This window comes from Meriones unguiculatus, chromosome 19 (genome assembly GCF_030254825.1).
Source record: "Meriones unguiculatus strain TT.TT164.6M chromosome 19, Bangor_MerUng_6.1, whole genome shotgun sequence".
Classification (NCBI taxonomy): domain Eukaryota; kingdom Metazoa; phylum Chordata; class Mammalia; order Rodentia; family Muridae; genus Meriones; species Meriones unguiculatus.
The window spans coordinates 47,148,385-47,171,899 of record NC_083366.1 but is presented as its reverse complement, the minus strand read 5'-3'; positions in this window follow the sequence as shown (position 1 = coordinate 47,171,899).

The window sequence follows — 23,515 nt, the reverse complement described above, 5'->3', positions numbered from 1 at the left end:
CTATTGACATACCAGAAAATACACCTTTAGTTCTGTTTCTCCTGGTCATGCTTTGTGCCCCTTGCATGATTATGCCTAGCATTAGAAAAAAAAAATTCTAAAGATCGGGTCTCCGAGGTCCGACTCATGGTGTTAAAGTCTCAATACCAGCCCTTGGAACCATCTCAAGGATTTGAGATGGAATCCTATTTGAGAGGGGAACGAGAGGACTTAATTCTGAAGAGCCAGGAAGTCCTAACTGGAGTCACATAACCTTCACGGGCACCAACCAATCCCAATTGAGGTCACGTGGCCACAACAGGAATCAGCTTTTCTGGCTTTAAAAGGGGCCTTTGAGCTCCCTTTGTGGTCACCACCGTTTTGAAGGTGTTGACCCCAGCATGCTGGAATTCCCTGTAGAATAAACACCCTTTGCTTTTACATACTGCTTGAGTCTGTGTCTTTCCTTCAGCAAATTCCAGACCCTAACAATGAAGCTCTTTCAAAGTACCCTTGGTATTACTGGTGCAATGTCTATGTCACCTGAGTTCATATTTTCAAAGCAAATAAACTAATTGCTAGTATTACAGAAACCAGCTGAACTATATTCAGTAAAACTCACTTGTCTTGCAGTAAATATCATACTAAAATTATGTTGACATAAAAAATACATTTCTTTGAAATTGGTTATTGATTGAACATGGCCCTGGCTACCCTGGTTGGTGAGTATTTGGCATTTTAGAGGAAGAAAATTATGAAACATCAAGTGTCATCATCAAATAAGTTCCAAATATGTGAGATAAATTAAAAAAGTAAAATATGCCTAACACAAAATTCATCATCCTAACAATATTTAAATCGATTTATTTTTTATTTATTTCCTCCACCCTTCCTTTAAGTTCAGTGATGTCACTGCTGTGGACACACTGCTCTACATTTCTCACTGTTGCTGTTCATGGTTTGGGCCCAGGATGGCATAGAACTGAATAATTCTGAAAGCTTGCATCATTGTACAGTGCTGTAGAGCTACCAAACAACAAACTGTACCAAACTGTACCAAAGGTACAGTCCCAAGAAATCTATTAAAGATTCAGGAAGTAATATGCAAAATAATTTAGCAAAGAGTAAATTATAAACCAGCACCCCAGCATGGGAAGCCAGTTGTCCTAGTCTAGGAAGGAGCACAGTGGGTTTAGAATGAAGAGTTGAAGAAGACAGATGGAGAGTAATGTTGAGGTGGGATGGAGAAAGATAGGCAAGGGAGGGAGGGGCTGAGGAGACAGAATGAGCTGAGGTCTCAGTAAACACAGTGAAGCAAGTCTAACTTAAGCTCATGTTACACCATTATTAGTTCCCATCTTCACTAACTGAAGAAACATGGAGAAGGATTTGGTGATTTAGAAATGAGCTCTGCTTTTTCTACTATGAATTCTTGAGAATGGGCATGGCTGATGTCATTGCCAATGAGTCTGGTATTCCTCCATACAAGAACAGAAGCTAGTGAATGAGAGGGAAAAGCAAAAAAGGAAAATCCCAAAGGACTGATAAATCTTCTTAAATTGCTAAAAGGCAAATCCATTCATGATAGCTGGGGAACCACTGGGGCTCTGGTAACAGTTGAGTAAGGCCTGGGACTGGGACTGAGGAAGAATGTCTGGACAAGAAGGAAGTGAGTGACAGCTGGAGAGATAAGTTAGCTATTAAGAGCACTTTTTGCTCCTGCAAAGGACCTGGGTTCAGCTCCTAGCACCCACACAGCAGCTTCTAACTTCAGTTCCAGGGGATCTGACACCCTTTTCTGGGCTCTGCAGGGACCAGGCACACATATGGAGCACAGACATGCATGTAGGCAAAATATTCACATACATTAAGCAATAAATCATTAAGAAGTATAATATTTAAAAGAAGAAGGAAGACATTGAGTGGTGCTGATGAAAGAGGGAAGAGTGGAGTTTGCACAGGATGGTGATGTACCCTCTGACTGTTCCCTGGAGAAACACACATGTCCTAAACTATGCTACACGTTTTGGATAACAGTTTTCACACTTGAACATGTATAGAATAGAGGGAGAACTGAGACCTCCAGGGAGTCTTTTATGGAAGACACAGTGCCAGGGAGAGCCCCATCTGCTGGGAGATTCACACACCTCTCAGAGAGATCAGGCTTTCCCCAGGAGTGAAGAATAAGAGACAAAACTATGAAGCCAATTTTTAAGAGATTTCAACCAGAGTTCGTCCCTTCCTATATATTAATAAAGAAATGTTCTGTTATATGTAGTTATTACTCAGACAAAGCCATGAGACATAGATCTGTTCCCTCCCTCCGCCCCCCCCCAACAGAAGTCAGTTAAAAACAGGTTCTCTCAGGGCTTAACTGATACTTTCATTATTTATGGCTTGGTTTCCTGGTATGTACTATCTTTTTCCTCTCCTTCTCCTTCTCCTTTTTCTTCTTCTTCTTCTTCTTCTTCTTCTTCTTCTTCTTCTTCTTCTTCTTCTTCTTCTTTTAGATTTTTAGATTTATTTATTTATTTATTATTTATACAGTACTTTTCCTGCATGTATGGCCACACACCAGAAGGCACCAGATCTCATTATGGATGGTTGTAAACCACCATGTGGTTGCTGGGAAGTGAACTCAGGACCTTTGGTAGAGCAGCCAGTGCTCTTACCCACTGAGCCATCTCTCCAGCCCTCTTCTTCTTTTTTTAACTGGTCTTAACATTATTTTGAAAATCTATGTGTCATGTATCTGTTTACATGGTGGTCAGTTTGGTGATTTCCTCTCCACAGAGGGAGGCTCCCTGCGGGTTTTTCCCGTAATTTTAGAAATCTCTCTTGAATGGTCCAGGACTCCACTAATAAAGAAATCACAGGCACCCCCATTGCCTTCTCTAGGCCTGGGCTCCCACCCCTCCAGACTCCTTCCTTCTTACATCTAGACCACCTTTGACCTTTCTGCTAAACCATGGCCCCTGTCCTCAACACAGGCACCCAAGCTGAACTATTCTGAGAAGTAACTGTTGATTCGGGTTTCAAACTGAGACATACAGGAGACCAGAGCTAAAGTTAGTCAAAATTCAAAGGAAAACACTGAGCTGTTTATTATTCTCATTTACCGGGCTTGGAAATACACCATCCTCCTGTCCAGGACAAAGACAGGACTAATGGCTGGTAGAAAGGCTAAAGTGCCCTAAGCTGTTCCACAGGCCCTGTTGACGTAGACCTGTGATGAGCCTTCCCCAGCCCACAGCAGGATGAAGTCTCCCCAGAGCATTAAGCTGGCTTTATGAGGAGCCTCCAAGCTTTCTTCAGAACTCAGCTCTTCCCTTTTCTTCTTCCTGGGGAACTCCCAGCCCACACCCTGGCTACTTTGAAATGGAACAGGTAAATGTAGCCTGCGGACGCTTGGGGGACACTGGGGATGTAGAAAGAAGAATCCCTCAGACACTCAGCAAGTGACCATCAGCAGAACACCACTGTCCAACTGGTGGCATTTAACTAGCCAAAGACAGACCCCAAGTTGCCAGGTGCACAGATCCCAGCTGGGATTTTGCTTTCCCTTGACTGCACTGCTTCCTCTTCTGATGACTGATTTAGCAACTGTTTGTCACTCTTCTGGTATGCCTATACATTTAAGGAATTTTAGGTGCCAGAGATGGAACCTAGAACAGGCAAAGACACTTCCTTGCCCTCCACTCTCACATCCCCAGTGCAAAGGATCAAATCCATGGCCTCTTATATTTGGGTAAGCTGACTACCCCTAAGGTTCTCCCCAGCCCCTGACCCTTCACTATGAAAGGAGGATAACTCCTGAGACTGGGAGTAGACTCAGAGAGCTGAGGCCCTCCTACCTGCAGAACAGAATCAGAGATCTGGCCACCACACCCAGCACCACCTTCCCTAGTGCCTATAAAACAAGAAACAGGTTATGTAGCTCCCTCCGGAGGGGTCCTGAGGAACCCAGCGTGATCATGAAAAGCACCTGGGAGCTCCAAACCAGGCCTGAAACAACTTCATCAGCCCAGGGTTGGTGCTTAGCCCACCAGGGCCTGTCTGCAGCACTATGAAAATGCTCCTCCAGCTTCCCTTTTCTGGAAACCCTCTCCCACTCGGTGGCTTTTCCTGCCCACCTCACGCACTATGTGGCTGGATTTTTTTTTTTTTTTTTTTTTTGCCCACGGTTCTGTCTGCCAAGAAGGCATCAGTCCAGTTATCCCCTTGCACTCAACAAATTTTACCCTCTTCGGTAGTGATAGAGCGTTGTCATCTGTGGCTGAGGGATGCCTTCCCAAAGCACCTTTTCTACTTCATGATGAATCGTTACAGATGTGTCTGTACCTGAGGGCTTCTGGGGCACCTCAAGAAGTAAAATGCAGAGCCCATTGGAATTAGAAAAGATATAAACGGAACCTCAAAGACCTATTGCTTCAAACAAAGGCAGTTGAAAAATGGGTCTCCTAGAAATGACCCAGTCGGTTCCTTTTCCTTGTGAGTGACAAGCACCCTGCTCTGTTCTCCTGTGTTCCATCCAAGACCGCCAGGTGCCTGGCAACAGCCGTTAGCACTCGGTAAGTACTATTTAAACAACAAAGATCTTATGTGGGTCCTGGGAGTTGAACCATGCTAGGAGGATGCTTTGCCACTGAGCTTCACCACACCCCCTCATTTTTAGGAGCAAGAGGACTCAGGCAGGCTCTGGTTGCCTCAAAGGTGTTCACAAGAACTCAAGGGACCAGGTGGGAGACACTCCCTGGAGGCAAGGGAAATTTTTTTTTCATGCTTTGGACCTATATGATAATGGTCTTACTGTGGGGTAAAGGTGATACAAATTACTGTAGGGAAGAAACCGCTCCCTTTCTTTTTAAAGTTATTTATTTATTTTATGTATATAGGTGGGTTTTTCCCCCTCTGTCTGTGAATCATGTGCATTCAGCGCCCTCGAAAGCCAGATCACGGTATCAGATCCCAAGGAACTAGAATTCCAGACAGCTGTAAGCCATCACGTGGGTGCTGGGACTTGAACCCAGGTCCTTCCTCTGAAAGAGCTTCTAGCAGTCTTAATAGTGGAACCATTTCTTCAGCCTGCTGCCCATTTCTTAAATGAATTTCTTAAAATGAATGGCAGAAAATGCACTCAGATGCTCACAGGGCCATTTCTCATAGACCACAAGTTTCATTCCCTCTTAAAAGTCATTTTTCCTGAAATTACATTATTATGTATTTAACAGAATGGCTAAGTTGAAAACACAGAAAACAGAAAAGGGGGTAAATGTACAGAGCCACTGGAGCAGAGGATCACTGCTGTTTGGGATGTAACTGTAGAACAGTTTTGGGAAACTAATATTATTCATTACTTAGAAGACTTGTCTATGAGTAACAGCTGACGTCTACAAACCACCTAGATGTAAAACAGTAAAATAAAGGAGGTAGAATGCCCATGTTACAATGAGATTTTATGCATAAAAGCATGCGTAACCATACAAATAACACTCAAATATAGGATCTGGCTCAGTGGTCAAGCGCTCTTGGCGGAGAAACCAGCTTTGATTTCTAGCAACAACCACAGTGGCTCACAACCATCTATACCTCTTGTTCCACTGGACCTGATGCTGTCTTTTGACCTCCATGGTCACCAGGTGCAGACATGATGCACAGACTTACAGGCAGGCAAAACCATCACACACGTAAAAATCAGTAAATCTACAAAAATCTCAAAAATATAATATGGAGTGAAACAAGCCAGTCATTACACATTTTCATAATTTGTATAACAATCAAACATGGCCAGAACAAATCTATTTTGGTAAACTTCAGAATGGTGATGGTCCTTTTCCTTGGGCCTGGGAGAGGGCGTGAGTCTCAAAACGCACTGGTACTTTTGTCTTCATCCAGCACAGGGGTAGATTCAGGTTATAAAAGTTCCACTCGGTGCCAGCCTCTGAACTGTCCAGTCCTTAGCTAGGTGTCACCGAATGCCGATGGCTAATTTCAACTACAGAAAACTCTATTCCTAACAGTTAAGGAGTCAGCTTGTATTACACAATACTGATTAGTCACTTTACAGCGGTTTCTATGTAGCGGCGGCGGCGGCGGCGGCGGCGGCAGCTGCAGCAGCAAGGCTCTAAAAGCAAGTGTTGTTGACTGTCATCCCTTCAGTGCAGGAATGGGTGCTTACGGACATCCTTCGGGCTTGCTGCCAGGTCTCGCAGGTCTCACGGAGGCTGGGTGCCCAGCCTTGTCTGTATATGTGGATTTGGAAAGGATAGAGCCAAGCCTTTGGAAACTGTTTGGAAGCAGGCTCCGGGCCATCCTCCTTTCCCCTCAGGCATCTGCCTCCATAGCTGCAGGGCCAGGTCCTTCCTTCTTGCACCCGACTGTTCCTTTCTCAGCTGGCAGGACTGTTCCTTTCCAGCTGGGCCTCTCTGTTCACTAACATGCAGAACGCTGTCCCTCCACTTGAGGGAGGACTGTCTTTGTTTAGGGTCAGATCACACTGCTTGCATGGGGGCAGGTGAAGCCAAAGAATGGGCTGCTTGCCCTGCCACAAACCAGAGAAATGGAGAATGGGCACAAAGATCTCCGAGGGAAAGAAAGAAGGACAAAAGGTATAGAAAATAGCAGGTCATCTGCTGTGTACTTTTGTCTTTTTAACCTGTGGAGTCTTCTGCGCACATACTTGCCTTGGGGCTGAGAGAGTCCAGGAAGTTGGTCAAGAAGCCACTGGCAGATTCACTGAGAGGTGTGTGCAAGAGAGAAAGCAGACAACCTGAGGCAGAGACCACATCTCAACACATGACTTCCCAAACAGTCCCTGGGGAAATGCAAGATAAGGAGTGGGGGAAATTTTGCCTTCGTTTTGAAAGACAGAGTGCCCCAAGCTGATATTTGAAGCACAGTACCAGGCAAATTCCTCATACCAGGAATGTAAATTCCGTAGAAATTCTAGGACTTCCCTTTTACATTTAAAAAGACTCTGTTGCCTCGGAGGAGGCAATGCTTTTACAGAGATTTCCTTTTATTCCATGCCTCAGGGGATTGTGAAGCCACAGTGCACAGAGAAATAAACTTTCCAATTGACTGGGACAAAAATAGGATGTCTGAGCAAGTGCAGAGAGAGAGAGACCGAGAGAGAGAGAGAGAGAGAGAGAGAGAGAGAGAGAGAGAGAGAGAGAGAAGTCTGCTCAGCAAGAGATCGCACATCAGTGGGGAAAAGGGAGTTTATTTGGGAACAAGGATGAGTGACCAGGGTCTCAGGACACAGAGGTACTTCAAATGCCATGTTCCATGGTTGTAACCATTTCATGAAGAATTTGAAAAAACTCAGGATACCTTTTAAATACATCATTGGAAACATCAGTGAGATGCTTTACAGTTGTGAAATCTCTACCGTAGGCCACAGAATACTATCTGATGACACCCTTAGCTCTGGGTTGGTGAAAGCGAGGATTTGGTTTACAGACTTTAAAAGGATTTATCCAACAACCACAAAAATGTTAGGCCACATGAGGAAATGCACAGTAACATGACTATTTGGAGATCTGATTATCACCTCAAGTAATCTGGCTCTAGACCTGCAGCATTCTTGCTCTCCACAGCCTTGAACTTCTGATCAGTCGATCAGACATGTTTCATATGGGTGTGGCTTTTTTCTATAAAAGTTTCTAGAAAGAAACACACCTGCAATTGAACCTTCCACAAGGCTGATTAATGATTAGAACTTCAATGATTGTGGGAAGATTGGAATGTTGCAGGTCTTGAAACTAATTACAACTTATCTTGGGCTAACCTTAGCTGCATATGTTTACTCCTTGACTACTTCTGTGTCTTATTCAATATAAAAACTAACAGGTAAAACTAGCAAGGTAAGACTAACACATAAAACATTTGGGGATGTAGTAATTTACCAACACCCAGTTTTCACCAACCAAAGGGCTCCGAGTGTCAGCAGACAGCCTCTGTGGACTAAACTGAGATCCTCCCACACACATGCAGCTTGTAACCCACCTGCTAAACGTTTCCACTAATGCAACTGAAAACAACCTTGATTTATGACTCTCTTTCTTCTGTTACTATTAAAAATCAATTTAACCCAAGCTGTTGCCATGTTTTTATATGGAATTTAAGTAACCCAAATCTGCATTCCTGGGCTGTGGGCACTCATATTTGTCTTCAGAATGGACTGTCTGTTGTCCCGTTTGAGGTTATAGCTGTGTTTGCCTTGACACTAGGAACTGTAAAGGTTAGGGAAGAAAAAGAAGAGAAAGAAAAAAAAGAGAAAAGAAAAAAGGAGGAAAGAAGAGAAGGAAAAGAGAAGAAGGAGGAGGAGAAGAGAGGGGAGGAGAAGTTGAAGGCAAAGAAAAAAGAAAAGAAGAGAAAAGGAGGGGAGGAGGAGGAAGAGAGAAGAGGAGAAAAAGGAAGAAGGAGGAGGAGGAGGACGAGAAAAAATGATGATGAATCCCAAGAAAGATTCATGGAGAAAGTGGAGTCTTAAAAAAAGTTTCTGGGTTACCTTGGTGGAACGCCCCTGGACTTCCCAGCTGCAAGTCTACGAGAAGACCAAGTTTCTTAGCTGAAGAGTCATATGAAGACAGAGTTTCTCAGCCACAGGTGATGACATTTGGGGGCGAGGAGGACCAGTGTGCTACAGCTGTGTATTCTAGGACATCTATCAGCACCCTAATGTCTACCACTAGGTGATAGCAAAATACCCTTCCCAATAAGATAGCCAAAAATATGTCTAGATATTGCCACATATATGTTGAAAAGAGAAAGAAAGGTTATCTCAAAGGGACAGCTTTGTGGCCTCCCCGTTGACTTCAGGTCAGCTTTGTGACAAGTGACCAACTGGAGTGCTTATGACCGTATATTCCTGGGAGCAGTGTGTGCTGAAAAAAATCAAGGCCACAGCTGTGGCCATCTGCTCAACAGCAGCAGCACTACAAGTCTGACTATATACTGTGGACAGTAAGAGGTACATTTAGTTGAGGATAAATATAACCAATCAGTAGAGAGCCATGAGCATTAAGACAAAGCATTTGTATTTTTTTTTAACCCATGAAATAGTACATTCCTGATATCCATTTCAGAAATATCAATTTGACAGTAGCATATCTAGTCAAGTTCAAGGAACAATAGATGTCCTGACCTACTATAAATTGTGGATAGCTCCCTGAGATCCAGGATCATCATATGATTGTCATAATTGTGCTGAGTGACTCATCTTCCTGAGGAAGGATCCTGAATCATACAGCAGAACCTCCAGATACTGAGGATTATTGGGCAATAAGATACTCATATATGGATTAAATGTGACACAAGTCAACCAGAAGGTCACGGGACCACAAAAGTATTCTGGAGGTGGCATTACAGCTGTGTCTGCCAGTAGAAGTTATTGGCAGTCAGCATGTGCCAAGAGGGGGAGGAAGTGGGAGAGGAGAGAGCTAATCTGAGAAGTACAGGCAAAGAAGGCTCTCATCATTGCTATGACTTAGTGACAAACCACACATGATGAAGGAAGCCAGGGAGGTGGGTGAGTTAAAGTCCCAAGCCAGGAAGACTGGAGGCAATACTGGGTGCGGTTGAAGGCAGAAAAAGAAAGGGCATTCTGGGTAGGAGTACAATGTATTTTGTATTTCAACATGTTGAGTGGGAGACGTTGAGATGATAGCAGAAATATATTCACCAAAACCCAGGGGGTGAGGCTGGGAATAGAGAACTGATATTTTCAGGATAGACAGGCAGACAGAGAAAGGGTCTTCTTTCCTAGCCAATATGGTTGCACCATGAGGCAGCGTTCTACAGATCTGGTTTTGTCATGAATTTTCTTGTATGAGATTTTGTATGTTTCCAAGATGTTGTACAAATTGCCTGATATGTAAACCCTGACATGTTAGAGGCTTCATAAAGGGCTTGTCCAATGTTGTTATTTATAGTGAGCAACTTTAAGGGTTTTACAAGGAAGGGAAAGAAATCAGAGGAGTACTCTTTACCTGGCTTTTCCCATTACTAAGAACAAATATTGTCCAGAGACTGATGTTCAGGTTGTGTGAGAACAAAACCTAGGTTTATCGGTTCAACAGAGCACCCAGCATGGCCTATAATATAATTACATCACTTCCCTTTCCTTTCCCAAGCCCCTCCCATATGCTTCTGTTGGGGGATGGTCTTATGTACTATGATTTCAGGTGCTGATTTCTTGGCATTTCTTTGAGATCTGGTTGCAGTCTGGATGTGGGCATTGTCATTTCTATGAAGAATCTCCTGTCTTCAATGCTGTGTAAAACTTGTTCTCCATCCTTTCTGATTGGTTGATAAAGAAGCTGATAAGCCTATATCTGGGCAAGAGAGGAAAGTTAGGGCAGGACTTACAATCCCAGTTAAGGGGTCGTGGGTATAAATAAATAAATATATATATATATATATATATATATATATATATATATATACACTCCTAAATACACAGATACAACTGCTCAATCAAATATACTCTTATTTGTATGTATGTTTTTCAGCACTAACCACTTGGTACTGGATAACCATCAATCAGTGTGTTCTTCCCAGGGGAGGACTATTACCCTAATTATCCACCCACACATCCATCGAGCCATTTCTCCATCCATCCATTGTTCAACTTGCCCCTCCAATCCATTCACACATATACCTATTGATTCACAATGCCCTCAGTGCATTTTTAAATCTCATAAAAATCAGAGAAAACAGATATTGTCTAGATCTGATCTTTTGGAATCATCTGTTCAGATTAACAAACTGAGACAAGCCAGGTGTGGTGACACATGTCTGTGATCCCAGCACTCAGGGAGGCAGAGGCAGGTGGATCTCTGTGAGTTCTAGGCTAGCTACAAAGTGAGTCCAGGACAACCAAGGCTACACAGAGAAACCCTGTCTCAAAAAAATCAAAAAGAGAGATAAAGAGACAGACAGAGAGAGACAGAGGGAAAGAGAGAGAGAGAGAGAGAAAGAATATTCTAGTCACTGGATCAAAAGAGGCCTTAGGACCACACAGAAAAGCAGAATTTGTTCAATACAATCTCAAAAGCTTTGAATTATGAGAGGTTAAGTGTATTTGTGTGCCCCTTGGACATGAGTTAAAGTTTTCCCTTCCCCACAGGCCTCTGTTCTACAAGAAAAGTCTATGATAGTTTCCTATGATGAATTTACCAGTGTCTGCCCACCTACACCTGGGACATGGTTCTTCTAAGTGATAATAGACTTAAAGGATAGAATTCAAAATACTTTTGTTCATTACAACTTATGTGGTTTGGGGTTTTCTTGAGCAAGACAGCAACAGCTATAGACCGAGATGTTGCAAGGCGCTGTGGTTCCGGAAAACACATGTTTGGGGGCCAAAAGAAAAGACAAGTTCTTTTGATATCAGAAAGGTTCTGCCCCCAGCATGGCAGTGGGTGACTCATGAAGTATAAGCTTTTTGTCTTATTTTCAGCAGTCTCAAGATTTGTGACTTTCCAGCACATTTCTGAGGTTTTCCAGTGTAGAAGGGCCAACATTATTCATTCTATGGCCACCCTTAGGAGACAGATGAACTGGGCCACCAAATTTGGTCCTGGAGTCCCACTGAAAAAGTCCAAATTTGTATTGCATCTCCTGCCTTATCGCTCTCTTCAGTATTATATTCCATAGGGTGGGCTGTAGAGTTCACACTTAGGAGAAACCTTTTTGTGACACAAAAAAAATGTCAATTAGACAATGTTAAACGGAACACAGCTGCTTATAAACGTAGGATAAACAGCCTGAATCAATTTATGTCAACAGAATACTACAAAGACATCCACCAAGATGTTAAGAGTCATTATGCTTTCTTCTAGAAGCCCCATAGTTTACGCTTACCATGCCTGACATGTTGGGAGTCATGCGTACCATCAGGCACAAGGAGCTATAGGCGTTCATCTTTTGTTTGTAGATATGTGACAGAAGGCTGAGGGGATAGCTCAAGAGCAGAACACTGGCCTAGCCTAGCTTGGATCCTGAGCACTGCAGAAAGAAGATGAATATACAACTGTACTATACTAGTTTGTTAAGATTCTCTTGTTGATGAATCCATGTTAAAAGTTAATTGACTCTATTTGAGAGAATCTGCTTCTGTGGCTTTTGTTTTGTTTTGTTTTCAAGACAGGGTTTCTCTGTGTACCCCTGGCTGTCCTGGAATTTGCTCTGTAGACCAGGCTGGCCTGAAGCTCAAAGATCTGCCTTCCAATTGCTGAGATTAAAGGCATGTGACACTATCACTCTCCTAGAAACTTTTAAAAATAAATCCGTTTCTCTGTCTCTGATAAAATACCACCTAATCTTAGTTACTATGAGTATAATAATTCTAAAACCACTTGTGTAAATCCTTAAATCTCCTTTTTCATTTATTGAGATTTTTCTGAAACATTTCAGATATTAGGTACTTAGTCTCCCTCCTTGTGTCTCAGCACATACTGATGAGGTCCTTAGTAGCACCAGTGGTAACTCCCATCATCCCTTCACTCTTGGTCCTTCTTCACAGTTCTGGGAGCAGCTGCCTTAGACAGTCCTTCTGCTTGCCCCATTAAAATCCTGTCATTTTTATTGAAGAAAACAACACAATGAACAGTGACTGTTATATTATCCAAGATGCCCAGTTTAGTTGTCATTGCAGGGGCTCAGGGTGGAGCCTATCCTGGAGTTCCACAAGCACATGAACCACAGCAAAGTAGCTCAGATGGGCGTCTTCTATTCACTAATACTGTATTTTTTTCTTTACATGAAAATATATTAGAATTTCAGAAATCAAGTATCTTCAGTTTCATTCCCTAATTGTTTTGTAACCTTGAGAAATTCTGTCATTGTGCAATGTTCTAAAGAAAAGTATAGTTCCTTTGAGTCCTGGTTCTTAGTTAATAAGCAGCAAAAAGAAAAGTACCTTAAAGAGTAAATAACAAATACCCCTTAATGTATTTTTCAGGAAGAAAAAAAAACGAAAATGAAGCCCTACAATGAACCGATGGATCTATTACAGGTGTCACAAGACCGTGACATAAGACTACCGTATAGAACCAGGTCTCTGAAAGTGTCAAAAAAAGCCCAGAGGTCCAGAAAAAAAGGGTGATCATTCGTCTGCTGATTCATGTTGTAGATAAAAGGGGCTGGGGAGATTTTCTCAGCCTCATTAATATGCTGAGCTTAAAAGTCAGATGAGGGAAGAGGCAACAAAGCAGAGAGAGAGAGAGACAGAGAGACAGAGGGGGGGAAGGAAACCCCAGCAGATGTGCAGTAGGGAAGTCACCTTCTGAAACACGCAAGGTGCAGCTCTTACATGTTCAGGGATCTGGAAGAGTGCCTGCTGTGTTTTAGGGAATTGACCCTTTGTGTGAGAGTCCCTCCTCAGCGGGGGATGCCCGGAGCTCTGCGTTTAAAATTCACAAGGTGGAAACTGCCAGCAGTTATATCATTCTTCTACCAGAGATCTCAGACAACAACTGGTTTAGGAATTGTGCTCAGAAGTAATTACGATTTAACCCAAACTACAGGAAGTAGCATTTATGGATGATTTGCTGTGTCCCAGACAGCTGAGCATAGTATATGTGTGTATTCATTAACTTTTCCCTTAAACGTCTTCAAAATGTAGATACAAGACTAACATTTCCATTTTATGGCTTGAAAACTAAGGCCCCAGAATTTGTTGGTGATGGTGGTAGTGGTGGTTTTAGACAGGGTCTCATATTCTCAATCCTCCTGCTTCAGCCTCTTGAGTATTGGGATTATTCCTAGCTTAACACTCAGACTTTGAACTGAGTTTTTAAAAGATGGAAGAAGCCTAGCTGCTTATCAACAGTTAAATGTGTAATAACAAATGTGATGTTTAAACGCCACACAATTTTACTCAGGTATCAAGAAAAAGGAAGAAATCTGGAAGAAAATAAATCAGTCAAAAGAGTGTTATATTTGCAATGTGGCCAAACCTCATTGAAAAAACAAAAAACACGACCTCACTAATATGCAGACCACAGCTTACAATGTGTGTATAAACTGGTACATATGAGGTATAGCCTAAAAACTAGAGAGGAGACGGAAAGAGGGTAAAAACAGGTGCCAAAGAAGGGGAATTGGCAAAGGAACACATGTGATGTGAAGGTGGAAAGGATCCTGGGGAGGAGAAGATGAGGGCAGGAAGGAGGTATGAGTTGGGAAGGGGAATCAACTAAAACAAATGCCATAATTACATCTAACACTTGCAGCTGGTCTCTGCTACTTGGTGGGTTCTTCTTAATCCCACCCTTTATGCCCGCCGGTTTCACCCCTATCACTAGCTGGGAGAGAAAGAAGTATAGAGGGGAGAGAGAAATAGAGATCCTTGAATCTAATTTCTTTCTACTTATTTCTTCTTTGAGCATGACCGTTAACAAACTGCAATCAACCTCCGTGAATGGCCAAGAGCCACTCCCCCTGCCTCTCAGGGCTCCAGCCTTTACATAGCCTCCGAAAAGTCACAGAATTGCAGAAACTGTCTGCCGCTTGCAAAACCATGCCCCTGCTAGAGCACGAGGCAAATCCTAGTCAGTTGCTGTGGACACTAGGAAGCAGCCCCATATCCTCACACCTGGGATTAAAACAAAAACATTGTTCTTACAGTATTTTTGTGTTTTTAAAGAAACCAGAATTTCAGAATTCTCACTACAGGTACTCTGTATACTTTCTTTTTTAAAGCATGATCTAATTTCCTAGAATTCTGGTATCTTCCACTGAAAAAGAGATTTTGCACACACGCGCACACACACACATACACACACACACCCATCCCATATGACAGCATCTCCCCAGCAGACAGGCAGCAGTGACATTACTCAAACAACACTGTTTCCTCAAGCACGGATTTGTCCCCATCTTGAGTCCTTCCTCCAGGCATGCTCCCTCCACTCCAAGCCCTGCTTTCCTCTCGGTCCAGCTGTTCACTCAGCACCTTTTTTTTTTTAGCTCCCCATGCTGATGTTTGAGGTGTTGCCTTTCTTCCCAGATGAGATTCACACTGAATTACAAGTCACTTGTTGCAAACAGAAACTGAGCTCTGAAAGATCATCATCAAGAACATTTCTTTATTGAAATATGTAATATGAAACCAAAACCCACATCAAAAAATATTCACTGAATCCATACTGATGGTGGACATCCCAGCCACTGCAGGAGGAAAGATGGTCACTGTGAGGAAGAAGAGGAAGAAGAGGGATATGCAATGCACAGTAGCTTTGGCAGGAAGGCCTATATGTGAGCGGACAGAGCAGCTCAAACGAACAAGAACTGTGCCTTTCTTCAGAAGCTGGGTCTGGAACATACCTAGAAAGGACCATGCTTGTTTTAAATGGATTAAAACTGCATTACTGGCATCATCTTGACAATCTTAATTAATTTTAGACATGATTTCCTCATTTCCATTTTGTGCTGGACACCTTCACCAACTGTCTTGCTGATCAGGCTAGCCTTTGGAGAAGTATGCTATTTGGAGGTTAGCCTGTGCTGGTCTTTAAGTAGTCTGTTCTGCCGCATAAAACTCTGGCCTTTGCCAGCTCTTTTTCTAACACAGATTCAGATCTCTTAAAATGAAAGGTGGCTCTCTTAGTTTTGTTTGTCAACTTGACACAGCCCAGAGTTATCTGAGGGATTCTCAGTTGGGGAATTGTCTCAGTCAGATTGGCCTATGGCTACGTCTATAAGGCATTTTCTTGATAACTTATACAGGAGTACCCATCTTAATATGGGCAATACCTGCCCTGGAGAGGTGGCCCTGAGTTGTCTAAGAATACTGGGTGAGCAAGAGCGAGAGGGAATAAGAGATTAAGCAAAATTTCTCTGTGGTTTCTGCTTCAAAGTATTGCTTTGAACTCCTGCTCTGGCTTCTGCCAATGACAGATTGTAAACTGAATATCCTTTCCTCCCCTAAGTTGCTTGGAGTTGGTGTTTATCACAGTGACAGAAAAGTAAGCTAAGACAACAACCTTACTTTTCCTTCTTGCCATGTACCAAAGCTTAGAACCAACAGGTTTTTCTACCTCACTCCAAGGCCATGGCTTCCAGCATGACCTGAAAGTGGCCAGAACACTGCTCTCTTTGGGCAATTTCAAAATGCCTTCCCTGTTGGCTTGTTTTTGAATTGCAAGATAGTGCCTGCCTCTGGCCTGTCCACAAAGAAATGGCTTCTTAGAAACGCTGTGAAGAGTATTTAGCCACACATCTGACACTGACCTCAAAAATCATCTCTAGCCAATGGCCTTCCGTGTTGCTAACAGAAACCAAGAAACCCACTAGTATTCTTGAGCTATGTTTGCATAGGACCTTCAGTGCAGCCCTAGTTAGAGTCTTGCCTTCTGGGAAGCAGACTGAAACACCCTGGGTTGACATTCCTTTGTCACTCTCCAGGCACTATGACCACACCTTCCCAGGCACTTGTGCTGTCAGTACCCTGAAGATCACTCCGGTGCAGGTAGAGGTTAGCAACGCAACACTCCCCAGGGCACTAGAGCCCCAGGGCACAGGGCTGTGTCTGCATTAGTTTGATGCCTCCAGGCCTTTCTTCATCCCCTCCTGAGCCAGCTCACCTCCTTGTGAGCTCTCCACATAGAGGGAAAGAAGAGTGTGGCAACACAAGTCAGCAGTGTGTAAGCCTAGTGGGCTGCCCTCAGATCACCATTTAGAAATACTGTCACTTGCTCAGTCACCAGATCCCAGGTTCATTCGATGCCCATGTGCAAACCTTTTTATATGTCTCAGTGGTACTTGGGTTGAGGAGGAAGACACGGGAAGTGATAGCACAGCCAGCTTGATGGGATTGACCTAGGAGGGGAAGAAACCCTGATGAGGGGACTGCAAAGCGTCCGCAGCCCTTGCAGAAGACAGTTGTCAGGGAAAGTCTCACTGAAGAAGTGAAATGGGTTGGCCTCTGGCAACCTGTTTGGAGCAGGCAGACGAGGGCGCTCTTGGCAGTAGAGATCATGGCAGCTGATCCTCGAAGTAACTAATGTGTGGTCCCCAAAATTCAACTGTTTGTTCCTAGTATGACCGCTTACCAGGAAGACAGGGTGTAGGCGTTACTTTTTAAAAATATATAATTTATTTTTATTTCATGTGCATTGGTGGTTTCCCTGAATGTATGTTTGAGTGAGGGTGTCAGATCCCCTGGAACTGGAATTACAAATGGTTTTGAGCTGCCATGTGAGTGCTAGGAATTGAACCCATGTCCTCTGGAAGAGCAGACAGTGCTCTTAACCCCTGAGCCATTTAACTCTATTTTATTTGAGTTTCTTAGGCTGCTACTTCCCTTCCAACCTCCCCCTACCCCACACACATGCCCATGGTAGGAGAGAAAGGTTAGAATGGAAAGGGGATGTAGGTCTGTTTAGACTTAGTTCTGGGTGATTAGGGTTGTAGGGTTCTTTGAAGCAACACCAATCTCAAGGTATTGAGAAGTCCAGCAAACAACAAATACAGCATCAGCGGTGGGCAGCAGCCGCCTTTTTCCTTCTCAGATCATCTCCCATAGCCTCTCAAAACCTCCTGTTCTCTCTCTCTCTGGGCTCTGGTGTTTATACCCTTTCTGAGTCCTCAGAATTTCACTAATGGAAACTGGCAAAGACCCCATCGCTCTGTGAGCTGCAAGAGGCAATTATCAGCTGTGGACAAACTAAAAGCCCAATATCCCACACTTGGGATTAAAAACAAAAACCTGTTTAGGAAACCTAACTGAGTGTTGAAAGAAACCAAAACTTCCTCTACAACAGTAGAGCCAGACATACTGGCAGAGGTATTAGGCGGCCACTTGTCTGCTGAAGCAGCCACAGCAAGGTAACAACAGATTATGGCTTCAGACTGTATCAGGAGTCAGGGGACTAGCTGCAGATAGACGATCTAGATGTCATCTGCTAATGAGGGTGCAGATGGTGCGGATATGAGAAGAAGCCCAAAGATGGGGGCAGGGAGTGGTAAGACGAAAGTCTCAGGTTTCTAGCCTGGGAAATATTAGGACTTGAATCTACTCCCAGAAAAAAAAAATGTTTAAAAATGTATATTTAAGTCCAGTGTATGCTATGATAAATTAGAATGTGGTCTTATTTGAAAGAAAAAGTCCTCTGATGTTTATTTTAATAAAAATTGGTTGAATAAAAAGGACCTCAATGCATTAAGATGGATGGTCATAAAGCACAGGGAGATTTGGAGATAGTTCCTGGCACCAGCAAGCTGTCAGGCTGGAGAGGGCAAGGGCTGTACAGGGTAGGAACTGTTAGAGAGGCCTTGGGGCTGAGGATGAGGCCAACAGGAGTGTGCTGTGTGGTCAAGAAGCATGAACATGGAGGAATGTCATGCAGAGATGCCAACAAGTTACCAGCCTGGAACCCAGGCTTCTGGCCTTTAGATTCATAACAAAATAAGGTTTCAGTTGCCTGAAGCTACCCACTTGGTAGTAGTTTATTGAAACAGCCCTGACGAACTAACACCGTATCTGCGAAAGAACGGTGATTCCAGACATCTCCTGGCACCAGCAAGCTGCCAGGCTGGAGAGAGCAAGGGCTGTGTAGGGTGGGAACTGTTAGAGAGGCCTTGGGGCTGAGGCCATCAGAAGTGTAGGGTGTGGTCAAGAAGTACCACTCATTCCTACATGTGGAGCAGCAACTCAGCAAGAGGAACACTCTGAGGGAAACCATCAAAAACTGGGGCGAAGACTCAGTGGATGAGAGACAACGTGCCTGAGGGCCTGAGTTCGGATCCGCCAGACCCATGTGAATAGCGAGACATGGCTGTTTGCACCTTATCATCTCTCCGTTGATGTAGGGGATACAGGAGGCTTGACGGGGCTTGTTGGCTGCTAATGGAGTGTGCTCCAGCTTCGGTGAGAGACCCTGTCTCTAAGAAACTTGGTGGGTCGTGACAGTGCAGAGCATCTGATGGTTTCTTCAGTTCACCACAGGGGCACAAATGTGTACACTCACAGATACAACACTGAGGGGTGGGGGTGGGGGGAAATGATTTCTTAGAAAAAGAGCGAGGAAGCCAGTCACATAAGTAAAAGTCGGAAGGGTGACGTGGCCATAGCAACAAGTTCATGAGCAGTAGACATACATCATCCTGGCGTGTCTTTGGACCATCTTTGAGAGTTCCAGCCAAACTGAAGGTCACGTTGCTCTTCTGCAGCAGCCAAAAGCCACCTGGAGACAGACTGCCTGTCACCCTCACAGGACTTAGTGAAAACCCCAAGAGATGGCTCAGAGAAGAAAAGTCTCTTGCTGCCAAGTCTGGTGACCTAAATTTGATCTTTGGAGGGCGGAAGGAGAGATCTGATTCCCGTAAGTTGTCCTCTGCCCTACACACTACCCCCAGCAAATAAATAAACAAAAGTAAAAAACCAAATTATTGTAAAAAGGAGTTAGTGTGCTGTTTGTAATGACAGCCCTGGCTGTGTCCAAGCTTTCCATGAAGTTGAATTTAGACCCAGCCCCTGAGCTTGAAGGACAAGATGACTTCTTCACTTTTTCTCTTCTATTCTCGCAAGCTCTGTGACAATCAACCACATCTCGCATTTGGGTCATCAAAGCTATGGACCATGAAGGATTTTCTGTGATACAGTCACATTCTTAGTCATCTGAAGAGTCACACTTCTATCAGCCTGGGAACTAGCCCTAAATGGAAGCTGAGGCCACTTCTGGTGGCTTTATTTTCAGTGTCATTTGTTACAGGGTTCCTCCATTTCAAGCTATGATTCTCTGAACCACATCAAGGAAGGAAAAAAAAAAAAAAAAAAGAGCTGAGTTCTGAAGTACCAAGTACTCAGAGGCAGGCCTTAAAATGTAAGCAGCCAACATGAACCAGAATTCAAATGTGAATAGGATTTTGCCTACTGTTTAGTTGTTGTTTGTTGATTCAGTTGACTTTGTTTGTTTGTTTGGTTGGTTGTTTTTTTGAGACAGGGTTTCTTTTTGTAGCCTTGGCTGTCCTGGACTTGCTTTGTAGACAAGCATACGGAGATCGGCCTGCCTGTTCCTCCCAGAGTGCTGGGGTTAAAGGCATGTGCCAACAGGCTCTCATCAGTTTTTAAAAGGCAGAAATTACTGCCTAGAATCAAGATCCTTGTTCAGTTTCTTCATTAAATATGGGAAGTAATCTGCTCTGACTTGGGGGTTGGCTACACCTCTGATCCAGATGGAAACGCCTTCCTTATAATGAGGCCCTGTGAGGACAGGGACTGCCGGAGTTACTGTGCCTTTTGTGTCCCTCCCACAGCCCTCTGGCTCCCTCCAGAGGACACTTCGCTACTGGCTAAGGGAAGACAGACTACAGTTCCACACAGTGATCTGACGGGCCTATCTTCCCCACCTTCCCAGAGCTGTAAGGAAGGGCCATCAAGTCTCCACGTAATGAAATTCTCAGCTCTAATCCTTCCTCCATTGGGACAACTTCCTGGACCTCCCTGTGTGGGTATAGTAGAGTGTTACTATGTGAGCTGGACTGTGAACTCTGTTTATTGTTGTTATGGCAAGCATAGTAAATGTTTAACAACTGTTGACTTAACAATAACTTAAATGTTAGCAAATTCAGGCTTTGCTATACCTATGGAATAAAAGATGGACACTTGCAAGGCTGTTTTCTCTGGCTCAGTCTTTTGTTCCTAAGGGAAGAGAGATGAGTATTAGCTTTTCATAATGGATGTGATTTAAGAGAGCTAGGGCATGGCCCCTAGGAGCAGCACAGCCAGGAACACCGATATGACATCCACAAAACCTTTGGTGGTAACTCAGGCCACAGATACCAACACAGACCCCGGCTGCAGTAGGGCCTTGGACCCAGATGTGGCTCTTGGTGGCAGCATAGATCCAGACATCACCATGCCCTCAGAAGGCAGCCCAGACCACTCATCAAATATGGCCCTGGGGACAGCACGGCCCACCGCTGTCAACATGGCCTCAGAGCAAAGACCATGGACATCTTCATGGCCCTTGGTGGTAATGTGTGCCACAGACACCAACACAGGCCCCAGCATGGCACAGCCTGGCTGGCTCTTCTCCCATGCGCCCATCTGTGGCCTGCACTGCCAGCGGAGGCCATGTTGATATCTGGGATCTGGTCTGCCTCCACGGGCCTTGTGTGGGTCCACGGTCCTACACAGCAGAGGGCTGTGTTCATGGACTGTGCTGTCAATAGGAACAATGTGTGGCCCATAATCTGTGCTCCCAGTGACTGTGGAAAGCAACTCTCCACCCCCACCCCGCCAAAAGTAACAGCCTAAGCAGAGAGCCACTGAAGAGAACCCTTAAAAGGTGCAGTAAGGATGCTGAGAAGTAGCTCTCCATAACTGATGGCTTCCAGCAGGGGTGCAGGGTGGGAAGGACTCAGTTCTATTTAAAGGGCAGGCCCCTGAGAGTTTGAACATACACCAGTGAGTATATATGAAATTCTCAGTATATAACAGAAATTGGAGTTTTTAAAATCTTTTTTATATTTTAAATACTTTTAGTGGGGGGAGGTCACCAAGGAGAAAGCAGACAGTGGAAGGACTGGGATGTGAATGTGACCAGGGAGCAGGGTGTGAAACTTCCAGAGAATCAATAAAAATGTCACGTTGAAAAGAAAAGAAAAAAAAGAAAAAGGAAAAGAAAAGAGGATTGAGGCATGAGGTCTCCTGGAAGAAAGAAATTATTAATGAAATGGCCACTGTTTTAACTTCTGGGCTAAGAATATAAGCATTCTCAGTCACAGATAACCACAGGGTCCTGAGAGGGTAAAACACAGGGCAGAAAAAACTTGATCTATAACTTACTGAGAAAGCCCAGGAGTGGCTCAGGGTAGGCACTCAAGGTGAAAGGGAAAATTTGGGATCTAGAAAGGGTCCTCAGAACAGCCACGGGTATGTGCTGTGAGCACACAGTATGGAGAAAGGGGTCAGGGGAGAACTTCAGAAGCTTTTTCTCCATCCTTTCTCTGATAAAAGTGTTCCTAGAAAGGAAGTGACTGACTCTGAGTCACACAGTGGTAGGACCAGACCCCAGCAGCCTGCCCTTTGCTTCAGAACCTCAGGCTCTGAATCATGCCTTCGGGTTGAGGGCCACCCATGGAGGACTCATTTGTGTTGTAGGAACCAGCCCTCTTCATCTAGTTCATTTGAAACCGTAGGCTATTGGAAGATGTCATCAGCAGTGGCCACTGGGCAAGGGAAAAATTTCAAGAGTCAACCAGAAACCCAAGATGGCAGGGTTACACAGTTCTTCAGAACACAGGAACACATCTAGGTGTATCTTGGGGTACATTGAGATTATTGGATTTAGATTTTGGTTTGGAGTCGAAGCAATGTTCATAAGCAAGGTAGGCACAGATCCCAGCTCTGCCCCTGCTTGGCTAGATGATTTCTACATACCAACTTTCTCTCATTCACTTCATTTCCCTTTTTGAGATGGTATGTCCCAGTAGTAGGAACTGTGACCTGGCATCTGACTTCCCATTTCTATTCCATCAGTGCCCACCCAGGAGCAGGGTGATTGGGGACTTATCTCTGTGTGCTTTATTGAAATCAGCTGTAAGAGGAGGACAATCAAATTACCTATACACAGAGCTGCTATGATGGTGACACAAGTTAACATGTGTTGACTTAGGCAACCAAAGAGCATGCGTGGACTAGTGCCAGGCCCTCTGCACATAGGTAGCAGATGCATAGCTTGGTCTTCATGTGGACCCCACCCCCCAACTACTGGAGCTGGGGACATCTCTGATTTTGATACCTCTCTTTGGATCCCGTTCCCCTAACTGGGCTGCCTTATTGGGTCTCAGTGGGAGAGGATGTGCCTCATTCTGCGGGGACTTAATGTTCCAGGGAAGGTGTGTACTCTTGGGAGAACCCCTCCCCCTCCTCAGAGGAGAAGGAGAGGGGAGACTGAAAGGAAAGGTACACGAGGAAGAGAATGGGAGGAGAGGAGGGGGGCTGTAAAGTGAATAAATAGATAATTTTTAAAAAGAGTGTGTGGAGCACAGTCTTTAATAAGCCACAGCTGTTACTTGTGTCTACTGCTGGCTACACATAGGGATGACAATATGGCCTTAAGGGATTCACAGAGTTGTGGTAAACAACAGATGTATGTGCAAGTACGTTAAGGCTTGGAACATGGATGGCTGACCATTTCCATGTTTTAACTTTGGAAACCAGTCGTCCAGAAGAGGCTTGCACTGCAGATATTTAATATATTGCTGTGATTTCGATTGTTGCTGTTTTAACAGTAGGAAGGTATCGTTGCAAAAGGCTAGTCCATCCTTCAAACTGCACATTTGAAGAGCTTTATGCTCACATATCAGTGCTCCTCCCATCTATTGACTGAGTGACATCTGCCAGTTCAACCATCACAGGCCCCCTGTGGAACTGGAAATAGAGGCATGTTACACAAACATCATTCTTAATTCTTCTAACTGCATCCTGATGAGGAAAGAAATACAAAACAGTTTCAAATTGGTTTCTGCAGTAAGATTGAACACTGGTCTGGTATTTGACTTGACCCTGCCTACAAGCTAG